Source organism: Lepidochelys kempii, chromosome 7 (genome assembly GCF_965140285.1).
Source record: "Lepidochelys kempii isolate rLepKem1 chromosome 7, rLepKem1.hap1, whole genome shotgun sequence".
NCBI lineage: Eukaryota > Metazoa > Chordata > Testudines > Cheloniidae > Lepidochelys > Lepidochelys kempii.
The window spans coordinates 104,273,740-104,283,535 of record NC_136386.1 but is presented as its reverse complement, the minus strand read 5'-3'; the positions used below and the strand labels follow the sequence as shown (position 1 = coordinate 104,283,535).

Genomic DNA, 9,796 nt, shown 5'->3' with positions numbered 1-9,796 from the left:
AGGTCTGGGGTGCGAGGCTGCAGAAGGGAGTTTGGGACAATGGGGTGGGAGGCAGCGGGGCCCATGGGTGACGGGATGGTGGGTGGGTAGCTCTGAGGCAGCGGAAACCAGGGGCGATGGAGGCAGTGTTTAATTTGTAATGAAATTAAGGTGTCAGGGCTCAAAGTGGGTGGCTGCTGGCAGGTGCTCAGCTTTGAAGGCAGAGTGGCATTGGGGTGCTAACTTTGCTGTGGAAAGTGATATTTGTATCTTTTTAAATATCACTTTTCACAGCAAGTCCTGGCAAATTGAGAAACCTGGATGGAGGGGTGCGGGATGAGGCACTGGGACCAGGGGCTCCACCACCACGTTGTTGGGGCTGATGGTTTGCGCCCTGGGTCAGCACCTGCAAGATTCCATGGTTGGTGCCTGCTGCCACACGGCCGGAAGTCAGCACCCGGGGCTGGCGCTGGGGGTCTGTGCCTGCTGCCACATGACCTGGGCTGAGGGTCGGTGCCCAGGGCCAGCACCCGCTGGAGCTCGCAGTCAGCACCGGAGATCTGCACCTGGGACTGACCCCACCTGCACTTGCCTTGCAGCTCCCCTCGTCACCCACTCCTGCCACCCATGGGTGGCAGGTATAATAGGTGGCGCTGGGTTTGGTGGCAAAGTTTTTACTTTATTATGTCCTAAGAGGTTCTGGGGTGGCCGAGGAGGCAGTATGTGCTATTCAGTTTCAGACTCCAGGTAGATTACTGAGAAACCCAGGAAACTGAGTACCACCTCCTCAGCCACCCCGGAACCTGCCTGGGGCCTAGCAAAAGCATCTTTGAAGAGACACTTTTCCCCTGGAGCGGCTTGGGTCTGGGGAGGGGAGGCATGGCTGTGGCTGGCCTGGGGCTCCTCCGGGCAAGTGGGGGGGCTTGGGGCCTTCCACCAATGCGCCTTCCACTCGCCTCCTCGCCCCCGCACCTGCTGCTGGCTTACTGTGTCCCCCCACACCTGCCACTTGCCTCCTCACTTCCCTGCCACAAACACCCCCCTACCCGCTGAGAGAACCCCCGATCGCTGCTGGCTCACTGCTCTCCTCCTCACTCCCCCGCTTGCAGCCAGACCTTCCCCCCTGCCTGCCTCCTCACACTGCTGCTGGCTTGCTGCTTGCCTCCTTACTCCACTGCCAGGCCCACCCTGCCCACCTCCTCACCCCCGCATGGCTCCCCCCACCTCCGCCTCATCACCCTGCTGCTGGCTTGCCGCTCGCCTCCTTACTTCCCTGCCAGGTTTATAGTGTGTGACTTGTGATACACAGAATATATTACCAGAGGTCTGAGAGGGACAGAGTACCCCAGCACTAACAAAGACACTCTTCAGGGGGGTGGTTATCTGCCATTGCACGAGGCTTTGGAAACTATTCCTCTTCTTCATGGAGAATCTCCTTCGGAAGTAGGTTTTATGTCATTCACTTGACAGCTATGATTTTGAATTTTATAATACACATATCTGACCTGGTACGTGTTGACTGTGAGAGCCTTGATATTGTTTCCAGTGGCTAAGCTTGTACCAATGATGATTAGGATGTATAACACAGGTCCAGCACTTATGTAAGCATGAAGACATAGCTGAACAGCTTGGCAACAAATCTGCCTCATGATGGGATATATTACACTTATGAAGAGAAAGTTACTAGAATAAATCCACTGAGAACACATTATACCCATTAGCACTAGGGTTGCCAACACTCCCGGAGTGGCTTGGAGTCTACTGGAATCGGCATCTATCTCCTGGTGACTACTGAAAGCAATCCAGGAGACTGTAATAGGTACAGTACAATTAATGACATTACGTCATGTTGGGGAAAAAAAATCTCATGGAATAGCTTCAGTCAGAATTGGCAATCCTAGAGCTTTCTGGTAAACAAAATATCTTGATTTAATCATCTGCATTCCCTCACCCTCCAGGGATTTCCCTCTGGCTCCTGGGAAAAATGTGATGTGGCTCTTTGTTTCCCCTGGGTCCGTGAGTGGCAGAGAAAGAAAGGGAGGTGACAGCTCCTTTTTAGACCACGTTGGTGAGGGTCAAGGCTCTGAGGCCTAGCAAGAGACTGGCACTGTGGACCATTGGGAGGATGGTGCTCATTTCTGGTCTAGAAGGAAAGAGCGGGCACTTTTTGGGTCTGTGGGGAAAGAGCTGGGTCTCTTCTTTGTGATCCTAATGGAACTGAAAACCTCTGATGTTGTCCCTTAGGAGACAAAGAGCACTCTGGGGTAGAGTCTCCTGTGTGGTTTCCTCCGGGAGGGAGGAAGCACACTGGGGTAGTGGATGGGTAGGGTGGTGTCACGTTCACCTTGTACACAGTAGGCTGCAGGGCTGCTATTAGCAGTTCAGGCTCTTGTACCAGATATGGACTGGCTACAGTGCTTCTTTCCCAAACAGGTACACCAGAGAAGTGTTTGCTTGAAGGCACTTTAATTCACCACCAGCTAGATCTGTTCCATGCTCAGATCAAGTGTTCTATGTGGCCTACCTAGTTGCTGAACAGGATAATACAGTTTACATTCCAGTACGGGGGGAAGGGGGGTCTTCTGTGTCCTTGGGGGAGCGGAAGGGTGGGGGGTCTCTAGTGTGGCTGGTCTCCTGGTGGAGGGGAAGAACTGTGAGCTGGAGGGGTGGGAGTGAGATCTCCTGGAGGGCTGCTCCCCTGTTGGAGATAGGGTCTCATCATGCAGTGTTGCCAAGCCTCCAGGATTATTCCTGGAGCCTCCAGGGATTAAAGATTAATTTTTAATTAAAGATTATGTGGTGTGATGAAACCTCCAAGAACAGGTCCTAGCAAAACTGGCAACCTTACAAGATGCATCCGATGAAGTGCGCTGTAGCTGTAACGAATAAATGTGCGAGTCTCTAAGGTGCCACAGGTCCTCCTTTTCTTCTTACACGATGTGTGGTCCTCCGGTGGGACCAGGCCAGGGAGAGGGAGAAGCTCTGTGAATTAGTGGGGGAGGAGCCGATGGGGGAGGGGAGGGTCTGCCTCTCTGAGAGAAGGCGGGGCTCTCTCTCCGGGCTGGTGGGTGGAGAAAGAGCCGCTCTCCGGTTGTGTATGGGGGAGGGGAGAACACCCGCATCCTCACAGAGGCAGGGGATGACATCACCGGTTCTTCCCAAAGAGGCGCTCTCGCATTGGCTAGGCGGACGGGGTGCTTTCCGCCAATGAGCATGCCGCAGGGGTGCGGGCTCGCTGACGTGAGAGCCCTCTGCCGTATGGGGATTTATTTTGCTTTGGGCCGCTCTAGCCGCCGCCATTAGAGGATTTGGGAGTCTGGGGCTGCATATTCCCCCCGGCTGCGCCGAGTGGGAGCGCCCGCGGCCGAGCGAGCTAGCTAGGCCGGGAGAGACCATGTCCTGAGCGGGGAGCCGCAGCCAGCGGGGCGGGGGGTTGGTGGGGGGCGCGGGGGGCTGCTTGCACCGCCTAGTGTCTGAGGGACGGATCCGGGAGCAGGCGGCGCTGCGGGGTAAGGCAACCTTCTCCCCCCCCCCCCCCCAACTAAGAGCAATTCCCCTCTGGGCCACCCACCGGCGGCTCCTTTGGAAACTGCCGCCCAAGGCCCCGCTCTCCCACCGACACCCGGGGCGGGGGGCCTCTCTCCCCCAGCCGCCTGGCTGCCTTCTGGGGAGAAATCTCCCAGCCCTGCGGGACACTTAGGCCAGGGACCTCCCCCCCCCCCTTCCCCCCCGGGATCATCGCCACGGACGGAACTTCCTGTCGCTGGGTGCCCCCTTCTTAGCTCCTCCCCCTTTCCTCGCGCCCCTTTAACGATCGGGGGGGGGGCGCTAATCGGCCCCTCCCCCAGCAGGGCCCTTGCTGCCCTAGTCGGTTCCCCACCGTGAGCGACCTAGGGGAGTCCCATCCCGCCCCCAGAGCCAGCGCTGCTCGGGCTGAGCCGGGGCTGCCTCCCCTCAGGTCCGGCAGGGCAGGTCGTAGCCCGTGCGTTGAGTTGTGGGGGGCTGCGGCCGCCTTCCCTTTCCTTGTGGTTCGGGGGGACTCCTGAAACTTTTTCTCCCGTAACATGGAGTCACGGTGTGGAAAAGGGTGAGAACGTTGCTTGCATGTCCTCCCCTGGCCGCCCTCCGTCACGGCCTGCTGAGGGGATCCATGCACCCGCTCCGGAGAGACGGTGCTACTGCAGTTGGCTTGTTTGTTTACTGGTGTAGAAATACCTGCGACGTGAACTAGGTTGGGTGTTTTTATAGTCGGAGGATGACCCCAGCTTACTTAAACGGAGACGTATAGTGCATCTTCTGCCCGTAAGGCTTTTGAATTCCACGTATTAATATCTAAATCTTGTTTTTACTTTATTGTTTGTGTCTCCATTAACTTGTATCCTAGTTTGAATAGTGTTCACTTCTCCATTGGAAATCAGGAATTTGCTTCTGCAGTAACCATTCCCTGAAGGAAGGTTTATTTGTACACTGCTATATGCAGAGTTTATCACTACACCCAAAAGCGCTATATCAGACAATTTAAAAGCTATATTCAAATGACAAGACTGTTAAACAGGGAGAGCCAGGAAACTCTCCTTATTTTGCTGCTCTCCAAACATCTGCAGTACCGAGATCTACAGGAATGAGATCATAGGTCTCCTGACTCCCGTTTATTCCCCCCCCCCATTTTTTTCTAGACAAGTCTTTACTTCTGTACTACAGAAACCGCCTGCATGTTGTGAATTACTTGTTTGCACATGTGTTATAGACAGTAGGTTATCCATAGTTAATGTTGAACATATAGTACCAAGTCGTATAAAGCATTTGTGGTGGTGATGTACGAAGATAAACCATAGTCCAAACAGGATCTGAAATATTTCTGAATTCTTTTTAATTTATTAACTGAAATCGTTCTTATTAATAGACTATAAGATAATCTTCTGATATTCAGTTTGAGGGGGGCTCCTCAGGACCTTCTCTACCTTCAAAGCCCTACATGGTACCAACAAGCTTGCTGATAAAGATGAACTATACAACCCTCTCTGGGGTGCGTTAATGCAACTCTGTGAACAGTTGTAGGTGGTTAACTTTGAGTGATGCAAGGCACTGTCTCTCATTCTTCAATCCAGATTCTGAACACACCTCATCCTGATTAGTCCCAGCTACCTCCTCAGGACTAGATGGTGTTAATATGATTGCAGATGTAGAATCTGGGTCTCCTGCCTGGCAGACACAACACAGCTGCTAAGACCTTTTTACTAGCACGGTGACTTTCAGTGATATCAATGAAGAAAATAACTGTTCTAGAATTTTTGAGAATTGCCATTTTGAACAGTAGTGTTTCTTTTTTATTGGAACAATACCTGAATCTTTAAAATGTGAATCTTTAAGCAGTTAATCTAGTATGCAGATGTGTATTTAGGGACACAGTAATTTGTCTTGTGACAGCATACACTAATTCTCACCTCTCAGCTTTTTTGTGTGCGATATCAGTTGCATGCAGAGTTGTCCACTGCAGAAATTAACCTTTTTTTTTTTTGTTAGTATAATTGTATTCAGAACCCCGAAAGTGTAATTCAGGAGGCACTTCTTCCTTTGGTTTATTCAGCACTTAAACTATTAGAGACTCAAAATTGACTTCGATAATGGTGAAAGAGGACATTGAAACGCATTAGTATTGTTCAGTAATCATCCAGTGGGGTTGCGGTATGGTAGAGTAACATGAGTCATCCCCCAGCATCTTCTAGCTATGGAAGTGGGAGACCAGTAACTGAGTTGGTGTCTCCTCGTCTGCAGTCTAATATCTGCAGATGTTTTTAACTTATACATGTTGATGTAAAATCATAAAATTTAGTTTTGTCACAGTGCTGGACTGGAATAACATTTCTGCATCTGTTTCAGCTCACAGGCTTTTGGAAGCTTCAGCTATATAGTGTAATTGTTTTGAAGAAAGGATTTGTTGAAATGCTGGTAGCCGCTTCTCTAAATGAAAAAACCATGGTCCCCTCTCAGCCCCTGGATTTGCAAATACACTGGTCCCTCGTTATTGGAGAGTGGTCTACAATATTACATTTTTAATAAAATGAAGGTATTTTAAAGTAAACAGGAACACTAAATAGTTAGAAACCACTCCTTTTATGCACTTGATACAGAAACATAGCTCAAAGTGGACTTTTAGAGACATTGGTTAAAAATACTTCTGGGTCAAAACAACATACCCAAATTTTATCCTTGAGTGACTATGGATGCATGTTAGAACTCCTGGACAATAGTTCATCATGGAAAAGCCTTAATTTGAAGTATGAGTTATACTTAATTTATATCTCAGGTCCTTAAACAATATATAAAATAGATGGAGTGTGTCCTCCATTAGAAGCATTTTATTAGTTGTGTTGTCTCTGTATGGCACATTTTAGAATGATACATCAGGAAGTGACTGACTCACAACTCTGAAGGTGGTGAAGAGAGCAAAGTTAGTTTAGATTTGTCTATTCAAGGCAGCTCTGACTTGTGGTGTTCAGCTTGTAATTTTAGGATTCTTACTGGGAGGAAACAATCTTGGCCACCTTTCCTACTTTCGCACTAGGAACCTGTATTTGTTTACAGGTTTATACTCATTAACATGTTTCCTTTTTAGCTTAAATATTGAATCTGTAGGAATTTAGGTTTTGTTTAAATATATTCAAGTTAGGTGTACCCTTGCTAATGCTTAAAATTCATGTGAATTTTACCAAGTATCTTAGTGTGGTATCAGCTTAACTTACTTGTCCTCTCCATGTTTAATGCCTGCATCCAGCTTGACTTTTTTTTAATTATTTCTTCTATCTTCATCTCCCACATCTTGCTTTTGGATAGAGCTGAAATTACAATGACTATTAAACTATTTCTTCTTGTATAGCACTGTATGCTAAATCATCTTTCTTTGTACTGCATCATCATTGATGTTCGTGCAATAATTAAACTGCTGCTAGATCTGCAGGGTAGCTAACCAGTTTACTCTTTTTCTCACCAATTCTACTAATACAGTATCATGTTTCCTAACAAATTGCTAAAACACCAGCTATTTGCTAAAGAATTCTGTAAACAAGTAGGCTGCATCTTAATTGGTGCAGTAACAATTTAAAATGGAACTAAACTTTAGTTGTATTTGGAAACAGTAAATAAACTAGTACAGGGAAACTAGAAGGGAACAATTCTGTAGTTATCAAAGTCTTCATTTTAGCTTTTTAAATGGGTGCTACAAATGATGGGAGAATGGGTGCAAAAATAAATATCAGTTATGATGTTTTACACAACTGGTGATGACCTTACTGCATCACTTGTCAAATGGCATTGCTTGGTAAAATCAGTTAAATAGCAGATAATTGCTTAGTTTGTGGTGATGTTTGAGTTGAATATGTTGTACTTTTACAAGATGAAGTTTTGTTTTTAATCACAATCCCAAGCATAATTTATATTAGACATTTAACTTGTATTAATAACATTCTAACACTTCCTTTTTATACATTTTTGTCAAAGTAGTTGCCGTTTTGATATGTAGGGAATCCAGATATTGGAATCACTTGCTCTGTTAAATTTAAGATCTTACTTGTTTACTTATTTTCTTGATAGAGCTTTTGTTCATGGCTTGAGAGAGAATTTCCTTTTCAGCATAAGATCCCATTACAAATAATCTGTGAAAATAATTTAAAATGGTCCTATAATTTTTGCAGTGATTTATGCAAAATTTAATAAAATGGTACAAGAGTTAAATAAAATATTCTGATGGCTAGTAATATTTTGAATGTCCTAATGGTAGCACTTTTTTTTTCTTACCATGATACAGAAAAAAAGCACTCTATAAAATTGCTCTTCAGTTGCTTTTATTTTACACTTCCTATGTGTTTTAAGGAAGATTACAAGAATAATAGGATTGGAAGGGCCTTCGAGAGGTCTGCTAGTCCAATCTACTGTACTAATGGCAGGACCAAGTGTTGTCTAGAGTGACCATCCCTGACAGGTGTTTGTCTAACCTACTCTTAAAAATCTCCACTGATGCAGATTCTACAACCTCCCTAGGCAGTTTATTCCAGTGTTTAACCACCCTGACAGGAGGTTTTTCCTAATGTCCAACCTCAGCCGCTCTTGCTGCAATTTAAGCTCATTGCTGCTTCTGCTATCCTCCGAGGTTACGGAGAACATTTTTTTCCCCCTCTTCCTTGTAACATTTTATGTACTTGAAAACTGTTACCATGTCCCCCCTCAGTCTTCTCTTCTCCAGACTAAACAAACAAATATTTTCAATCCTCCCTCACAAGTCATGTTTTCTAGACCTTTTATCATTTTTGTTGCTCTACTCTGGACTGACTTCAGTTTGTCCACATCTCTCTGAAGTGTGGCACCCAGAACTGTAAACAATACTCTAGTTGGGGCCTAATCAGCACTGAGTAGAGTGGAAGAATTATTTACTGTGTCTTGCTTACAACACTCCTGCTAATACAACTCAGAATTATTGCAACAGTGTTATGCTGTTGACTCATATATAGCTTGTGATCCATTATAACTCCCAGATTCCTTTCTGCAGTAGTCCTTCCTAGGCAGTCATTCCCATTTTGTGTGTGTGTGCAACTGATTATTCCTTCCTAAGTGAAGTACTTTGAATTTCATCCTGTTTTCTTCGGACCATTTCTCCAGTTTGTCTAGATCATTTTGAATTTTCATACTATCTTCCAAAGCACTTGGAACCTCTCTCAGCTTGATATCCTCCGCAAACTTGATATGACCTTCCAGCTTGACTGTGCATCATTCATAACTATTATTTGGGAATGGTTTTCCAACAAGTTATGCACTCACCTTATCATAGCTCCATCTAGGTTGTATTTCCCTAGTTTATGAGACAGAGTATCAAAAGCCTTATTAAAGTCAAGATATAACACATCTACCAGGGTTGTGAGTTCAATCCTTGAGGGGGCCATTTGGGATCTGGGGCAAAAATTGGGGATTGGTCCTGCTTTGAGCAGGGGGTTGGACTAGATGACCTCCTGAGGTCCCTTCCAACCCTGATATTTTATGATTCTACCACTCCGCTCCCCCCCCCCCCCCCCCCCCCCCCCCCCCCCCACACACACACACAATCCACAAGGCTTGTTACCCTGTCAGAAAAAGCTATTAGGTTGATTTGACACAATTTGTTCTTGACAAATCCATGCTGACCATTACTTATCACCTTATTTTCTTCTAGGTGTTCACAAATTGATTGCTTAATTATTTGCTTAATTATTTGATCCATTATCTCTCCGGGTATTGAAGTTAAGCTGACTGGTCTGTAATTCCCCGGGTTGTCCTTATTTCCCTTTGTATAGATTGGCACTATGTTTGCCCTCTTCCAGTCGTCTGGAATCGCTTCCATCTTCCATGACTTTTCAACGATAATCGCTAGTGGCTCAGGTAATAACTAAGAGATAGTACCACTGAAAAGGATCTTGGGGTTACAGAAGATTGCACATTACTACTCGGGGCATTCTGCACACAGTATTTTAAAATTCTGCAAAATCCTGAAAATTTTATTTGTCAGAATAACACTACATAATCACACCAGTTTCAATTATTTTGGTAATTACTATTTTGTCTTGGGTTTTGTAGAAGTTTTATCTTTACAAAACCTAAATTTTGGGGTAAATTTGACCTGACTGTGCCCCTTTATGGCTCTGTTTACCTTAGGCATGGGAGCCAGATCATGAGAATACTCTCTCTCTCTGCCCCTGTGAATCCAGTGGCTACGATTCTCAGTGGGATAAGGATTGGAGGACTTAAATTAGTTTGCTGGGGGTGGCCTCGTCTCTACTGAATTCTTGCAGGT

General features: G+C 46.0%; 1 protein-coding gene across 5 annotated transcripts in view; it reads left to right on the top strand.

Moving 5' to 3' along the window:
• Nucleotides 1–3,203: 3,203 nt before the first annotated feature.
• ZRANB1 (zinc finger RANBP2-type containing 1) overlaps nt 3,204–9,796 on the top strand; it is an 83,435-nt gene continuing 76,842 nt past the window's right edge. For 4 of the 5 annotated variants that reach the window (XM_078853860.1, XM_073354108.2, XM_073354106.2 and 1 more), the window contains exons 1-2: nt 3,204–3,488; nt 9,300–9,384. The gene's annotated coding sequence lies outside the window, so the exon portion shown is untranslated. The remainder of the gene's footprint in view (nt 3,489–9,299; nt 9,385–9,796) is intronic. The other variant, XM_073354110.2, reaches the window with a different exon arrangement.